Source organism: Acanthochromis polyacanthus, chromosome 20 (genome assembly GCF_021347895.1).
Source record: "Acanthochromis polyacanthus isolate Apoly-LR-REF ecotype Palm Island chromosome 20, KAUST_Apoly_ChrSc, whole genome shotgun sequence".
In the NCBI taxonomy this organism is placed as follows: domain Eukaryota; kingdom Metazoa; phylum Chordata; class Actinopteri; family Pomacentridae; genus Acanthochromis; species Acanthochromis polyacanthus.
The window spans coordinates 6,709,998-6,727,893 of NC_067132.1; the positions used below are offsets into that span (position 1 = coordinate 6,709,998).

The 17,896-nt window shown below is 41.6% G+C and overlaps 1 long non-coding RNA gene across 4 annotated transcripts in view; it reads left to right on the forward strand.

Annotated features, from left to right (window-relative positions):
• Positions 1 to 17,896, forward strand: part of LOC127531421 (uncharacterized) — an 80,677-nt gene that overhangs the window by 2,895 nt on the left and 59,886 nt on the right. The window contains exon 1 of one of the 4 annotated variants that reach the window (XR_007938545.1): positions 3,983 to 4,239. The exons of 2 other annotated variants lie outside the window; for them this stretch is intronic. This is a non-coding gene — a long non-coding RNA (uncharacterized LOC127531421). Of the gene's footprint in view, positions 1 to 3,982; positions 4,240 to 17,896 lie in introns of those variants that run through there. One more of the 4 variants, XR_007938544.1, reaches the window with a different exon arrangement.

Genomic DNA, 17,896 nt, shown 5'->3' on the forward strand with positions numbered 1-17,896 from the left:
AAAGTTCCATTAAGGCATTCAAAGTCAATAACTTTCAGGCCACCATCCTTAATATCTTTAACCATATTGCTTCTTTCATATAGTGCGGTTTATTTCTCCAAATGAAGTTTAGGTTGATTTGGTTGATAGATTTTATCAGTTTATTTGGAATGGCATTAGAGTAGGCTGGATAAATACACCTTGATAAACATTCCATCTTGGTTAAGTAAATCCGGCCAAGAATGGAGAGGTCTCTTTGGAGCCACGAATTTAATTTGGCTTTACACTCCTTTAATTTGCTTTCTACATTTAAGAATTGACTCTGTTGTTGGCTTTTGGTAAGGTGAATACCCAAGTATTTGAGTTCTGATTTTATAGGGATATTACAAATGTCTGTTAAAGGTGTATCATGAATTGCAAGTAATTCACATTTGTTTAGGTTCAGGGTTAAACCTGAAGCTCGGGAGAATTTTTTAATTCTGTCGATAGCTATTGAAACTTGATGTTTGTCATGTAGAAAAATTGTCGTGTCATCTGCCAATTGGCTAATGACAATATCAGTGCCCAATACATTTAATTGCTTGATGTCCTTACAATTTTTAATGTAGATTGCCAACATTTCTGTGACTAGAATAAATAAGTATGGTGAAATGGGACAACCCTGTGGAATCCCTACATTAACATTGAAACTGGGGGTGGATCCATGAGGTAGAATGACACAGCTGCTGATATTCTGATACAATCCCCCACTAAAGTCCTAAATTTGACTCCAAAACCTAATTGTTGGAGAACTTGAAAAATAAACGAATGTTCTACAGAGTCAAAGGCTTTGTAGAAATCTAAAAATAAAAGAAAACCATCATCTATAATTTGATCTCTATATTCAATGATGTCCATTACCAGCCTGATGTTATTGTGAATTGATCTTCCTTTTAAAAAGCCAGACTGTGTTTCTGCAATAAGATTAGAAATCCCTGTTTGGAGACGAATGGTAAAAATGTAGGTAAGTAGTTTATAATCAGAATTTCTGAGAGTAATTGGCCTTCTGTTTTCAAGAAGTCTAGAGTCTTTGCCAGATTTAGGAATTAAAATGATAAGCCCGTGTCTCAATGTGGGTGGAAGCATACAATTTTCAAATATTTCCAAAAAAACTTGATGTAGCAATACTTTTACATCATCCCAAAAGTGTCTGTAAAAATCTCCTGTGAGGCCATCTGAACCAGGAGCCTTGTTCAGAGAGAGAGGTGGCTGATTGCATTGTCCATTTCATCCATTGTTATTTCTTTGTCACATGTGTGTTTGAAACCTTCTTCAACTTTGGGAATATATTTGTCTATGTCTTGTAGGAACGCAAGGCAGTCTTCTTCAGAAAATTTAGAACTGTAAAGTCGTTTATAGAATTTAAGGATTTCTAATGAGATCACCTTTGGATCTGTAATTTCTGTATTATCAACCATTAAGGAACTGATGCTATTTCTCCCTTGTCTTCTTTTCTCAAGACCACAAAAGTATGCTGAGTTTTTTTCCCCCTCCTCTATCCATTTAGCCCTTGATCTAACAAAGGCCCCTTGTGCTCTATGAATATATATTTTGTCCAATTCAGATTGAATATTCAAAATTTTCTGTTTGTCAATTTCAGTAGGGTTAAGTTTATTGCAGTAAACATTTAATTGGTTGATAATGTCTAGCTCCTTCTTCTCAAAATTCTTTTTAACTTTTACTGAATGAGATAGTAAACTGGCGTATTTTGTACTTTAAAAATTCCCATTTTTTAATGGGTGTTGATAGTTCTTCTAAGTCTGTAATATCTGAAATTAGCAATTTGAGCTTTTTACAATAATTATCATTCTTAAGTAGACTTGCATTAAACTTCCAAAATTTGAATGAGTAAGTTCTCCTGTTGTTAGGTTTCATGTGCAGAGAAACAGCACTGTGATCAGTCAGTGGAGCAGCAGAGATATCAGAGCTGAGGTTATAGCAAAGTAGGTGGTTTGCAATTAACCAGTAGTCAATCCTATACTTATAATTGGAGTTGAACCATGAGAACTGAAATGTACCAGGATTTAAATGTCTCCAAACATCAGTTAAGCTTTGAGTATAGCAAAGGTTGGTAAAAGTGTCGTTCGGATGACTTGTAGGGAATCTAGAGGGAAATTTGTCATAGAAGTCATCATGGACTAGATTATGGTCACCCCCAATTATAACATTATCAGTTGAGTGTAATGACTTAACATTATCTAAGTGTATGCCAATCTGTTCAAGCAGGTTTTTATTTCCATTGTTTCCATTGTAACCATATATGTTGACCAAAATGAATTTGATATCATCCAAGGTTATGACAAGTATTAACCAGTGACCATTAACATCTGCCAAATGAGAAATGACCCGACCCTTGAGATTGTTTAGGAGGATGGCGACCCCTGCTGACCTTGAAGAGCCATGGCTTAAATAAATGTCATCTCCCCATTGTGTGGACCAAAATGTGACATCTTCAACTTTGGAATGAGTTTCTTGTAGAAAGACTATATTAGCATTCTTCCCTTTACAGAACAAAAAGAAGCTTTTCCTTTTGGTTATATCTCTGAGACCCTTGCATTAATAGATATGAAAGAAATGTCATCTTTTAGATGAAACATACAACACAAAAATGAATGGTGTTATCGTAACTGTTTTAGAACAAAATTAGGTGTTACGTAGAATACTAATCATTTGCAGTAGCAGAACCTTGAAAACATCAATTGTTCGTCAAAAACTTACTTGCTTGCAGGCTTAGATATCCTGCGTTGATGTGACTATGGTACGACTCTCTGTCCATTAATGAAAGCATGGGGGCCTCGGAACATAGTCTTATGTCCTGCCTTCCTCGCTCGTTCAACTTTTGGCCAAACAGCCTGTCGTGCCTCTCTGTCAGTTTTGGTGAGATCTTCTGCAAAGCGGATGTTGAGCTCTCTGCAGACGGGGTGTTGTTTGGTGGTTCGCCAGAGTTCATCTCTGAAGTGCCTTCCAGTGAAGTGCATGATGATCTGACGGGGACGGTCGGCGACATTTGGTCCTAGACGATGCACAGAGTCAAGGATGAAGTTCATGTTCTCCTTCCAGTGTGGGACAATCTTTCCGAGGATGTCCTTGATGATCTGACGAATGTTTTCTTCCTTTTCTTCCTTCAGGCCATTTAGTCTTAGGTTCCATCTCCTTTGGTATCACTCCATTTCTGCGGTTCTCTCTCCCAACTCTGTGTTTCTCTCTCTGAGTTTTTTCACTTCTATCTCCAATTCTTTGTTTTTTCTTTGCATTCTTTAATTTCGGCTGAATTAAATTCAACTGCTTTTGCGATGTTGGCCATGGTGATTGTGTTCTGTTTCAATTCTAATTTGAATTCCTCCATCATATTTTTAAGTGACCCAATCGCTTCCAGAATTGCAACAGTTGAGGCTTTTCCATTCTCCTCTTCTACAATCATGTTCTCCTCTCCTCTTTGTTTTTTCAGTGGAGCTGATGGTTTGGATGGAGATGCTAGAGAGTTCTTTACGCCTTTGGCGTTTGTTTCCATGTTCTCTGGTCCCGGGCCACAGTAATCGTGTTGTAGGAGAGCTTTAGCTTTAGCGCTACTTTTAGCCATATTGTACGTTGTGTTCGGAGTTCCTTACAGAATACTGAACAGTTCTGACTTGACTTCGTTACGTTTTACAACCTTCATAGAGACATTACGTGAGTTTTAGTCCGTATTATCCAATTTTCAAGGTTTGCTACTCGGAGCTGGTTACAGGGTGACTGCTCCCTCCGCCATCTTGGCCGGAACCATGTGCATAGACATATATAGGTAGACAGTGTCGCTACCCGATCCGTCCCTGAAACCTGATTTGTACTGCGCACGTGCGCAGCCTCTTAGGCTGTCGAGAGACGTGCTTACAGCGCCGCCATCTTGGACCGGGGCCAGCCGAGGCAGCGGTGCATAGACATCTATGGAGGAGAGAGGTACTGCTGAATCTAAAAGTGGAATTATTCGCCGAATTTTGAACCGATTGCCAAACTGTTTGATTTTTAGAAACGTCACACGTGTAGCTACTATACAAAGTGCTCGGATATTTTTTTACAATGCTGGTTTTGCCACTCAACACTTAGATGCCGGACTTCTGTTCAGCCTATGGATCAATGACGTATATATAGAGCTAGACCGCTCACTGGCCGCTGAGAGGCGGTAAATAGGAGCTGACTTCCGGTAGTGGCAAGAAGGGGATTTCACATTGGAACGCCAGCACGGTATGTGACTTTGTGTTTCGTGATTTACCAAGGTACAGTAAACTTCTGTGTTGGAATCAAGTCACAATGCTTGAAATGAGTGATGGCGAGATGAAGCGTCATGAAGCACTGAGGCTTTCCATCCAGTTGGTTCACTCATGGGTCAAAGCTTCATGGTGCTTCTTTTGCTCTACTGCGCCATCAAGTGGACAAATAAAAGTAAAACAGGCAGAGTGCCTATAATGACACACTGGCTTTGCTATGTGAAGCTTTGAATTGTTTTAAATGATAATGCCAATAAACATGTAATATACTTAATATAGTGTCTGTTTTCCTGATAGCAGAGGGAGAGGGGGAAGTGGAAACAAATGGGGAGAGATTTGAGATCTGTAGTTTGACTGTTTGATTGAGGTCAGGTTCTGGTTTTCTGTAAAGTGTTTAAATACTTTTAATTGTAATAAGGGCGACATAAATAAAATGATGCTTGTGCTTCTTTTTGCTTTGTGACTGTGCTTGTGGTACCATTGCAAAACTAAAGTAGGGACAGCATTTTATTTGTTTTTATTAAAAAATAAATACATTTTTTGCACAATGCTGGGATTTAGGTGTTTTTTTTTTTTTGGACAATATTTCTCCAGCTCCTTGGAACACAAACAGAAGCTTCAACTTTTGAAATACCAGAAAAAAAAAGAAATTAAAGCTGCAAGCAGCGATGGACGGGTCCTCGCATCCACACTGGTCGGTGAATCCACGCACGACCACCAGGTGGCGCTGCGACTGAGAGTGTATGTCAGCCTCTGAATCGCATCTGGACCAGAGTCCAATCATACATGTAAAATTTCAGCCAGATTGGAGCATGTTCAGACTAGTTATATAGCATTTCCTGCCCATCCACCACCAGGTGGCGCTGTAACTCAGAGTGTATTTCAAACAGTGGATGTGATGAGGGCTGGACTCTGATCACTCATGAAAAGTTTCAGGCTGATTTGATCATGTAGAGGCCAGTTATACAGCATTTATTGTCCCTCCAACAGGTGGCGCTGCAACTGAGTGTCTGTTGGCCTGTAGATGTGATCAGGATTGGATTGTGATCACACATGGAAAGTTTGAGGCAGATTGGAGCATGCAGAGGAGAGTTATACAGCAGTTGTTGTTTCATGGCGAAGCATCAAAACTCTAATGGTCGCCATGGCCACGCCATTTGGCTTCTGGTTAAACTTTTGATAACTTTTCCAAACCAAGTCCTGCTGTGTGGACTGACAAAATTTCAGATCTCCTGGAATTATCCCCGAGGAGGTATTAACTCTCAAAAATGAGAAAAATCATCAAAAATCTCACAATTAATCCAAGATGGCCGACTTCCTGTTGGGTTTAGGACATGGCTCCAAGAGGCTTTTTTGTGCGTCCTGATGTGCTCTATAAGCCTCCCAAATTTCATGGATGTAGGTGAAACGTGCTGGGGGGGCTGTTTGTTAAAAATACTGTAGGGGGCGCTATAGCATGTGCAGTGCCGAGATGCATACAGTGTTGTTCCTTGGGTCAATGGTGATGTGTGTGGTAATTTTTGTGAGCATTGGAGTATTCCTAACCTGTCAGAAAGGGCTTTGTTTTTCATGGCGATATTTGGTTGCTACGGCAACAGCGTTGCATGAAATGTCACACCCTTCACAGTGTGTGATTGTCAAGAGGTGAAGACTCGACTGACCAATTTCCAGCATGATATCATCAAGTTTGGGGCCATTGTACCTGAAAATATAAGGCCTTAAACTTACTATTACCAACAGGTGGCGCTATGACTTTTTCAAAATTTATGAGTGTGGATGTGTTCAGACTGGACCTGGTATCCAGCATGTGAAGTCTGAGGCAGATAGGATGTTGTTCAGCTGAGATATGAATCGTTAAATTTTCATGGCGAAACATCGAAATTGGTTTGGCCGCCACAGACACGCCCTTTGATGACAAGTCACCATTTTCACTGGGATGCATCATCAATGTGTTCAGCCTGTTGTCACCGCATTTGAAGTGAATATGATCAACCGGGTAACAATAGGGCATGAAAGTGTAAAAGATGTCTATTTCCTGAAACCACAAGGTGGCGCTATGACTGTCAATGAATATCCCTATGTGGATGACATCAGGACAGGACTGTCATCATACATGTAAAGTTTCAGGCAGATTGGAGCATGTTGAGAAGAATTAGACACCACTTCCTGTTTCATGGCGAAGGATCAGTTGTTTGAGGCTCCGCCATGGCCACACCTTTTGGCTTCTGGTTGAGTTTTTGATAACTTTTCATCAGAAAGGTCTGGTGCATGTACTGGCCAAATTTCAGTTCTCTCAGACTTATCCACTAGGAGCTATAAATTTTGACAAATGTACAGCAAATTCAAGATGGCCGACTTCCTGTTGGGTTTAGGGTGTGGCTGTGATTGACTTTTTGGTGTGTCCTGATGTGGTGCATATGCCCACCAAATATTGTAGCTGTAAATAAAACATTGTGGAAGTTGGCCTAATGACCACTTTTTCAATTTTGCAGGTGGCGCTATAGAGCCATTTTTCCACACATATGCGCAACTCCCATAAAATATCAAATTTTTCGCCAGTCCGGATGTGCACGCCAAATTTCACGCGTTTTGCTTCATGATAAGGCCCCCAAAAAGGCAACTCATTTACCGGGAGAAATTAATTTTGACAAATTTACAGCAAATTCAAGATGGCCGACTTCCTGTTGGGTTTAGGGCGTGGCTGTCCATGACTTTTTGGTGTGTCCTGATGTGGTGCATATGCCCACCAAATATTGTAGCTGTAAATGAAACATTGTGGAAGTTAGCCTAATGACCACTTTTCAATTTTGCAGGTGGCGCTATAGAGCCATTTTGCCACACACATGCGCAACTCCCATAAAATATCAAATTTTTCGCCAGTCCTGATGTGCATGCCAAATTTCACGCGTTTTGGAGTATGATAAGGCCGCCAAAAAGCCAATTTACTTTACGGGAGAAAAAAAAAAAAAAAAAAATTAAAGCTGCAAGCAGCGATGGACGGGTCCTCGCATCCACGCTGGTCGGCGAATCCATGCACGTCCACCAGGTGGCACTGTGACTGAGAGTGTGTGCTGGCCTCTGAATCACATCTGGACCAGAGTTTAATCACACGTAAAATTTCAGCCAGATTGGAGCATGTTCAGACTAGTTATATAGCATTTCCTGCCCATCCACCACCAGGTGGCGCTGTAACTCAGAGTGTATTTCAAACAGTGGATGTGATGAGGGCTGGACTCTGATCACTCATGAAAAGTTTCAGGCTGATTTGATCATGTAGAGGCCAGTTATACAGCATTTATTGTCCCTCCAACAGGTGGCGCTGCAACTGAGAGTGTCTGTTGGCCTGTAGATGTGATCAGGATTATATTGTGATCACACATGGAAAGTTTGAGGCAGATTGGAGCATGCAGAGGAGAGTTATACAGCAGTTGATGTTTCATGGCGAAGCATCAAAACTCTAATGGTCGCCATGGCCACGCCATTTGGCTTCTGGTTAAACTTTTGATAATTTTTCCAAACCAAGTCCTGCTGTGTGGACTGACAAAATTTCAGGTCTCCTGGAATTATCCCTGAGGAGGTATTAACTCTCAAAAATGAGAAAAATCATCAAAAATCTCACAATTAATCCAAGATGGCCGACTTCCTGTTGGGTTTAGGACATGGCTCCAAGAGGCTTTTTTGTGCGTCCTGATGTGCTCTATAAGCCTCCCAAATTTCATGGATGTAGGTGAAACGTGCTGGGGGGGCTGTTTGTTAAAAATACTGTAGGGGGCGCTATAGCATGTGCAGTGCCGAGATGCATACAGTGTTGTTCCTTGGGTCAATGGTGATGTGTGTGGTAATTTTTGTGAGCATTGGAGTATTCCTAACCTGTCAGAAAGGGCTTTGTTTTTCATGGCGATATTTGGTTGCTACGGCAACAGCGTTGCATGAAATGTCACACCCTTCACAGTGTGTGATTGTCAAGAGGTGAAGACTCGACTGACCAATTTCCAGCATGATATCACCAAGTTTGGGGCCATTGTACCTGAAAATATAAGGCCTTAAACTTACTATTACCAACAGGTGGCGCTATGACTTTTTCAAAATTTATGAGTGTGGATGTGTTCAGACTGGACCTGGTATCCAGCATGTGAAGTCTGAGGCAGATAGGATGTTGTTCAGCTGAGATATGAATCGTTAAATTTTCATGGCGAAACATCGAAATTGGTTTGGCCGCCACAGACACGCCCTTTGATGACAAGTCACCATTTTCACTGGGATGCATCATCAATGTGTTCAGCCTGTTGTCACCGCATTTGAAGTGAATATGATCAACCGGGTAACAATAGGGCATGAAAGTGTAAAAGATGTCTATTTCCTGAAACCACAAGGTGGCGCTATGACTGTCAATGAATATCCCTATGTGGATGACATCAGGACAGGACTGTCATCATACATGTAAAGTTTCAGGCAGATTGGAGCATGTTGAGAAGAATTAGACACCACTTCCTGTTTCATGGCGAAGGATCAGTTGTTTGAGGCTCCGCCATGGCCACACCTTTTGGCTTCTGGTTGAGTTTTTGATAACTTTTCATCAGAAAGGTCTGGTGCATGTACTGGCCAAATTTCAGTTCTCTCAGACTTATCCACTAGGAGCTATAAATTTTGACAGATGTACAGCAAATTCAAGATGGCCGACTTCCTGTTGGGTTTAGGGTGTGGCTGTGATTGACTTTTTGGTGTGTCCTGATGTGGTGCATATGCCCACCAAATATTGTAGCTGTAAATAAAACATTGTGGAAGTTGGCCTAATGACCACTTTTTCAATTTTGCAGGTGGCGCTATAGAGCCATTTTTCCACACATATGCGCAACTCCCATAAAATATCAAATTTTTCGCCAGTCCTGATGTGCACGCCAAATTTCACGCGTTTTGGTTCATGATAAGGCCGCCAAAAAGGCAATTCATTTCCCGAGGAGCGATTAAGTTTGAAAAATTTACAGCATATTGAAGATGGCCGACTTCCTGTTGGGTTTAGGGCGTGGCTGTAATTGACTTTTTGGTGTGTCCGGATGTTCTGCATATGCCCACCAAATATTGTAGCTGTACATGAAACATTGTGGCAGTTGGCCTAATGACTACTTTTTCAACTTTGCAGGTGGCGCTATAGAGCCATTTTGCCACACACATGCGCAACTCCCATAAAATATCAAATTTTTCGCCAGTCCTGATGTGCATGCCAAATTTCACGCGTTTTGGAGTATGATAAGGCCGCCAAAAAGCCAATTTACTTTACGGGAGAAAAAAAAAAAAATAATAATAATAATAATAATTAAAGCTGCGAGCAGCGTTGAACGGGTCCTCGCATCCTTGCTGGTCGGCGACCCCAAGCATGTCCACCAGGCAATGCTACGACTGAGAGTATATTTAGGCCCACGGATGTCACAAAGGCTGGATTCTGAGCACACAGGTCAAATTTCAGGCAGATTGGATTATGTACAGGCTATTTATGCAGCACTTTCTGTCCATCCACCAGGTGGCGCTATCTGTGTTACTGTATATTGGTCTATGAAACTCATCAGGACTGGACTCTGATCAAACATGTTAAGTTTGAGGCAGATTGCAGCATGTACAGGGGATTTACATAAGACGTCCTGCTTCATGGCGTAACATTAAAGTTCAGTTGGCCGCCATGGCCATGGCCTTTAAGTTTTGTGAACAATTTTCACAAATACTCAACCTGAAGGCGTGTCGTATATATTGTCCCAATTTCAGATGTTTTGGAGCTATTGTCTGTGAGAAATGAATTGTTGAAAATGATCAAAAACACCAAAAATCTGACATTTAATTCAAAATAGCGGACTTCCTGTTGGGTTTAGAGAATGACTCCAAGAGACTTTTTTGTTTGCACTGACGTGCTACATATGCATGCCAAATTTCATAGTCATAGGTGAAAGTCTGTGTGAAGGCTATTTTTAAAAATTCTGTAGGGGGCGCTATGACACATACTGTGGATGTATTTTGGCCTATAAATGTGATCAGGACAGGACTGTGTTCAATCATGTGAGGTCTGAGGTAGACTGGAGCATGCAGAGGATAGTTAGATAGCACTTGATGTTTCATGGCAAACCATCAAAATTCTGGAGGTCGCCATGTCCACACCCTTTAACTCTGGAAGAATCTTTTAATAACTTTTGATCATAACATTGTGTTATATATCCTGGCAAAATTTCAGCTCTCTAGCAGTTAAACCCCAGGAGGAGTTCGCTCTCAAAAATTAAAAAAATAGAGAAAATTTGTCCACTTAATTCAAAATGGCGGACTTCCTGTTGGGTTTAGGGGATGGCTCCAAGAGGCTTTTTTGTGCGTTCTGATGTGCTCTATATGTCTCCCAAATTTTGAGGATGAAGGTGAAACGTGCTGCCGGGGCTGTTTATTAAACATACTGTAGGGGGCGCAATAGCACATGCCCTGCAGAGATGGACACATTCTTATTCCTGGAGACGACAGTGATGTGTGTGTAAATTTTGGTGAGCTGTTGAGCATTCTAAGCCTGTCAAAAAGTACTTTGTTTGTCACAAAAACAACGCGTTGCCACGGCAACAGCATTTCATCAAATATCAAAATCTTCACACTGTGGTATTGTCTGGGGGTGAAGAATCAGCTGACCAATTTTCAGAATGATATGACAAAGTTTGGAGCAATGATGTGTGCAAATGTAATTTCTAAACTGCTTGTTACCAAGAGGTGGCGCTATGACTTTGTCTAAATTTTTCAGTGTGGATGTCCTCAAACTGGTTCTGGTGTCCAGCACATGAAGTTTGGGGCAGATAGGATCCTTTGCAGCTGAGATATGAACACTTCAATTTTCATGGCGAAACATCAAACTTTGCCGTCCCGCCACAGACACGCCTTTTCATCACACGTCACCATTTTTTCTGTGCTTCATCATCAATGTGTTCAGGCTTATGTCACAACATCTGAGGTGAATCTGAGCAACAGGCTAAGAATAGTACATGAAAGTCTAAAAAATGTCAAATTCTTGATACCACAAGGTGGCGCTGTGACTGTGAATGAATCTTGCTGTATGGATGTCATCGAGGCAGGTCTGTGATCATACATGTAAAGTTTCATTCAGATCGGAGCATGTTCAGGAGAGTTACACAGCATTTCCTGTTTCATGGCGAAGGATCAAATTTCGACAGGCCGCCACGACCACACCCTTTAACTATGGAGGAAGATTTTGATAACTTTTTCTCAGGAAGGTCTGCTGTATGTACTGGCAAAATTTCAGATCGCTCAGACTTTTCCCCGAGGAGGAGTTCATCATAGATTTTGTACAGTTAACGCATGATGGCGCACTTCCTGTTGGGTGTAGAGCATGGCTGTGATTGACTTTTTTGTGTTTCCTCATGTGCTGCATATGCCTCCCAAATTTTGTTGCTCTCGACCAAACTCCCTCTGAGTTGGCCTAATACCACTTTTTAAAATTTTGTAGGGGGCGCTATGGAGCCATTTTGCCACACACCTCCACATGCCCTAAAAAATATGAAATTTTTCGCCAGTTCTGATGTGTGTGCAAATTTTCATGACTTTTCGAGCATGTTCAGGCCCTGAAAAATGCAGTTGTTTTGGCAGAATAATAATAATAATAATAATAATAATAATAATAATTAAAGCTGCGAGCAGCATTGAACGGGTCCTCGCATCCTTGCTGGTCGGCGACCCCAAGCATGTCCACCAGGCAATGCTGCGACAAAGTGTATTTAGGCTCATGAATGTAACGAGGACTGGATTCTGAGCACTCAGGTCAAATTTCAGACAGATTGGAGCATGTACAGACTATTTTTGCAGCACTTTGTGTCCATCCACCAGGTGGCACTATGTCTCTGACTGTATAGTGGTCTATGAAACTCATCAGGACTGGACTCTGATCAAACATGTTAAGTTTGAGGTAGATTACAGCATGTACAGGCGATTTACACAAGACGTCGTGCTTCATGGCGTAACATTAAAGTTCAGTTGGCCGCCATGGCCATGCCCTTTGAGTTTTGTGAACAATTTTCGCAAATATGCAACCTGAAGGCGTTTCTTATATATTTTCCCAAATTCAGGTGTTTTGGAGTTATTGCCAGTGACAAATGAATTGTTGAAAATGACCAAAAACACCAAAAATCTGAGATTTAATTCAAAATGGCTGACTTTCTGTTGTGTTTAGAGAATGACTCCAAGAGACTTTTTTGCTTGCACTGATGTGCTACATATGCATGCCAAATTTCATAGTCATAGGTGAAAGTCTGTGTGGAGGCTATTTTTGAAATTCTTTTAGGGGGCGCTATGACACATACCGTGGATGTATTTTGGCCTGTAAATGTGATCAGGACAGGACTGTGTTTAATCATGTGAGGTCTGAGGTAGATTGGAGCATGCAGAGGATAGTTAGGTAGCACTTGATGTTTCATGGCGAACCATCAAAATTCTGGAGGTCGCCATGTCCACACCCTTTGACTCTGCAAGAATCCTTTGATAACTTTTGATCATAACATCGTGTTGTATATCCTGGCAAAATTTCAGCTCTCTCGACCTTAACCCCGAGGAGGAGTTCGCTCTCAAAAATGAAAAAAATACAGAAATTTTATCCACTTAATTCAAAATGGCGGACTTCCTGTTGAGTTTAGGGGATGGCTCCAAGAGGCTTTTTTGTGTGTCCTGGTGTGCTCTTTAGGCCTCCCAAATTTTGTGGATGTAGGTGAAACATGCTGCGGGGGCTGTTTATTAAACATACTGTAGGGGGCGCTATAGCACATGCCCTGCAGAGATGCATACAGTGTTATTCCTTGAGACGACTGTGATGTGTGTGTAAATTTTGGTGAGCTGTTGAACATTCTAAGCCTGTCAAACAGTACTTTGTTTGTCACAAAAACAACGCGTTGCCACGGCAACAGCATTTCATCAAATATCAAAATCTTCACACTGTGGTATTGTCTGGGGGTGAAGAATCAGCTGACCAATTTTCAGAATGATATGACAAAGTTTGGAGCAATGATGTGTGCAAATGTAATTTCTAAACTGCTTGTTACCAAGAGGTGGCGCTATGACTTTTTTTAAAATTTTTCAGTGTGGATGTCCTCAAACTGGTTCTGGTGTCCAGCACATGAAGTTTGGGGCAGATAGGATCCTTTGCAGCTGAGATATGAACACTTCAATTTTCATGGCGAAACATCAAACTTTGCCGTCCCGCCACAGACACGCCTTTTCATCACACGTCACCATTTTTTCTGTGCTTCATCATCAATGTGTTCAGGCTTATGTCACAACATCTGAGGTGAATCTGAGCAACAGGCTAAGAATAGTACATGAAAGTCTAAAAAATGTCAAATTCTTGATACCACAAGGTGGCGCTGTGACTGTGAATGAATCTTGCTGTATGGATGTCATCGAGGCAGGTCTGTGATCATACATGTAAAGTTTCATTCAGATCGGAGCATGTTCAGGAGAGTTACACAGCATTTCCTGTTTCATGGCGAAGGATCAAATTTCGACAGGCCGCCACGACCACACCCTTTAACTATGGAGGAAGATTTTGATAACTTTTTCTCAGGAAGGTCTGCTGAATGTACTGGCAAAATTTCAGATCGCTCAGACTTTTCCCCTAGGAGGAGTTCATCATAGATTTTGTACAGTTAACGCATGATGGCGCACTTCCTGTTGGGTGTAGAGCATGGCTGTGATTGACTTTTTTGTGTTTCCTGATGTGCTGCATATGCCTCCCAAATTTTTTAGCTCTCGGCCAAATTCCCTCCGAGTTGGCCTAATACCACTTTTTAAAATTTTGTAGGGGGCGCTATGGAGCCATTTTGTCATACACTACCACAATTCCTTTAGAATATAAAATTTTTCACCAGTTCTGGTGTGTGTACAAATTTTCATGACTTTTTGAGCATGTTTAGGCCCTCAAAAATGCAGTTGATCTGAGAGACAAATAATAATAATAATAATAATAATAATAATAATTAAAGCTGCGAGCAGCATTGAACGGGTCCTCGCATCCTTGCTGGTCGGCGACCCCAAGCATGTCCACCAGGCAATGCTGCGACAAAGTGTATTTAGGCTCATGGATGTAACGAGGACTGGATTCTGAGCACTCAGGTCAAATTTCAGACAGATTGGAGCATGTACAGACTATTTTTGCAGCACTTTGTGTCCATCCACCAGGTGGCACTATGTCTGTGACTGTGTAGTGGTCTATGAAACTCATCAGGCCTGGACTCTGATCAAACATGTAAAGTTTGAGGTAGATTACAGCATGTACAGGGGATTTACACAAGACGTCCTGCTTCATGGCGTAACATTAAAGTTCAGTTGGCCGCCATGGCCATGCCCTTTGAGTTTTGTGAACAATTTTCGCAAATATGCAACCTGAAGGCGTTTCTTATATATTTTCCCAAATTCAGGTGTTTTGGAGTTATTGCCAGTGACAAATGAATTGTTGAAAATGACCAAAAACACCAAAAATCTGACATTTAATTCAAAATGGCTGACTTTCTGTTGTGTTTAGAGAATGACTCCAAGAGACTTTTTTGCTTGCACTGATGTGCTACATATGCATGCCAAATTTCATAGTCATAGGTGAAAGTCTGTGTGGAGGCTATTTTTTAAATTCTTTTAGGGGGCGCTATGACACATACTGTGGATGTATTTTGGCCTGTAAATGTGATCAGGACAGGACTGTGTTTAATCATGTGAGGTCTGAGGTAGATTGGAGCATGCAGAGGATAGTTAGGTCGCACTTGATGTTTCATGGCGAACCATCAAAATTCTGGAGGTCGCCATGTCCACACCCTTTGACTCTGCAAGAATCCTTTGATAACTTTTGATCGTACCATCGTGTTGTATATCCTGGCAAAATTTCAGCTCTCGAGAACTTAACCCCGAGGAGGAGTTCGCTCTCAAAAATGAAAAAAATAGAGAAATTTTATCCACTTAATTCAAAATGGCGGACTTCCTGTTGAGTTTCGGGGATGGCTCCAAGAGGCTTTTTTGTGTGTCCTGGTGTGCTCTATAGGCCTCCCAAATTTTGTGGATGTAGGTGAAACATGCTGCCGGGGCTGTTTATTAAACATACTGCAGGGGGCGCTATAGCACATGCCCTGCAGAGATGCATACAGTGTTATTCCTTGAGACGACAGTGATGTGTGTGTAAATTTTGGTGAGCTGTTGAACATTCTAAGCCTGTCAAAAAGTACTTTGTTTGTCACAAAAACAACGCGTTGCCACGGCAACAGCATTTCATCAAATATCAAAATCTTCAGACTGTGGCATTGTCAGGGGGTGAAGACTGAGCTGACCAGTTTCCAGAATGATATGACAAAGTTTGGAGCAATGATGTGTGCAAATGTAATTTCTAAACTGCTTGTTACCAAGAGGTGGCGCTATGACTTTTTCTAAATTTTTCAGTGTGGATGTCCTCAAACTGGTTCTGGTGTCCAGCACATGAAGTTTGGGGCAGATAGGATCCTTTGCAGCTGAGATATGAACACTTCAATTTTCATGGCGAAACATCAAACTTTGCCGTCCCGCCACAGACACGCCTTTTCATCACACGTCACCATTTTTTCTGTGCTTCATCATCAATGTGGTCAGGCTTATGTCACAACATCTGAGGTGAATCTGAGCAACAGGCTAAGAATAGTACATGAAAGTCTAAAAAATGTCAAATTCTTGATACCACAAGGTGGCGCTGTGACTGTGAATGAATCTTGCTGTATGGATGTCATCGAGCCAGGTCTGTGATCATACATGTAAAGTTTCATTCATATTGGAGCATGTTCAGGAGAGTTAGACAGCATTTCCTGTTTCATGGCGAAGGATCAAATTTCGAAAGGCCGCCACGACCACACCCTTTAACTATGGAGGAAGATTTTGATAACTTTTTCTCAGGAAGGTCTGCTGTATGTACTGGCAAAATTTCAGATCGCTCAGACTTTTCCCCTAGGAGGAGTTCATCATAGATTTTGTACAGTTAACGGCGCACTTCCTGTTGGGTGTAGAGCATGGCTGTCATTGACTTTTTTGTGTTTCCTGATGTGCTGCATATGCCTCCCAAATTTTTTAGCTCTCGGCCAAATTCCCTCCGAGTTGGCCAAACACCACTTTTTAAAATTTTGTAGGGGGCGCTATGGAGCCATTTTGTCATACACTACCACAATTCCTTTAGAATATAAAATTTTTCACCAGTTCTGGTGTGTGTACAAATTTTCATGAGTTTTTGAGCATGTTTAGGCCCTCAAAAATGCAGTTGTTCTGAGAGACAAATAATAATAATAATAATAATAATAATAATAATAATAAACCGTAGGGTTTCAATAGTGTCCTACGGCACCGTTGGTGCCTTGGACAGCCGGTGCCCTTGCACCGCCTGTCCTCGGCACCTCGGTGCTCGGACCCTAATAATAATAATAATAAAAAACCCTAAGGTTCCAATAGGGTCCTTCGGCACCGTTGGTGCTCGGACCCTAATAATAAAAAACCCTAAGGTTCCAATAGGGTCCTTCGGCACCGTTGGTGCTCGGACCCTAATTAAAGCTGCGAGCAGCGTTGAACGGGTCCTCGCATACTTCCTGGTCGGCGACCCCAAGCATCTCCACCAGGCAAAGCTACGACTGAGAGTGTATTTAGGCCCATGAATGTCACAAAGGCCGGATTCTGAGCACACAGGTCAAATTTCAGGCAGATTTGAGCATGTACAGGCTATTTATGCAGCACTTTGTGTCCATCCACCAGGTGGCGCTATCTCTGTGACTGTATGTTGGTCTATGAAACTCATCAGGACTGGACTCTGATCAAACATGTAAAGTTTGAGGCGGATTGCAGCGTGTACAGGGGATTTACACAAGACGTCCTGCTTCATGGCGTAACATTAAACTTCAGCTGCCCGCCATGGCCACGCCCTTTGAGTTTTATGAACAATTTTCGCAAATATGCAACCTGAAGACGTGTCTTATATATTTTCCCAAATTCAGATGTTTTGGAGTTATTGCCTGTGAGAAATGAATTTTTGAAAATGACCAAAAACACCAAAAATCTGACATTTAATTAAAAATGGCCGACTTTCTGTTGGGTTTAGAGAATGACTCCAAGAGACTTTTTTGTTTGCACTGACATGCTACATTTGCATGCCAAATTTCATAGTCCTAGCTGAAAGTCTCTGTGGAGGCTATTTTGTAAATGCTGTAGGGGGCGCGATGGTACATGCTGTGAATGTATTTTAGTCTATAAATGTGATCAGGACAGGACTGTGTTTAATCATGTGAGGTCTGAGGTAGATTGGAGCATGCAGAGGATAGTAAGATACCACTTGATGTTTCATGGCGAACCATCAAAATTCTGGAGGTCGCCATGTCCACACCCTTTGACTCTGGAAGAATCTTTTAATAACTTTTGAACATAACATCATGTTGTATACCCTGGTAAAATTTGAGGTCTCTGGGAGTTAACCCCGAGGAGGAGTTCGCTCTCAAAAATTAAAAAAATAGAGAAAATTTATCCACATAATTCAAAATGGCAGACTTCCTGTTGAGTTTAGGGGATGGCTCCAAGAGGCTTTTTTGTGCATCGTGATGTGCTCTATCAGCCTCCCAAATTTTGTGGAT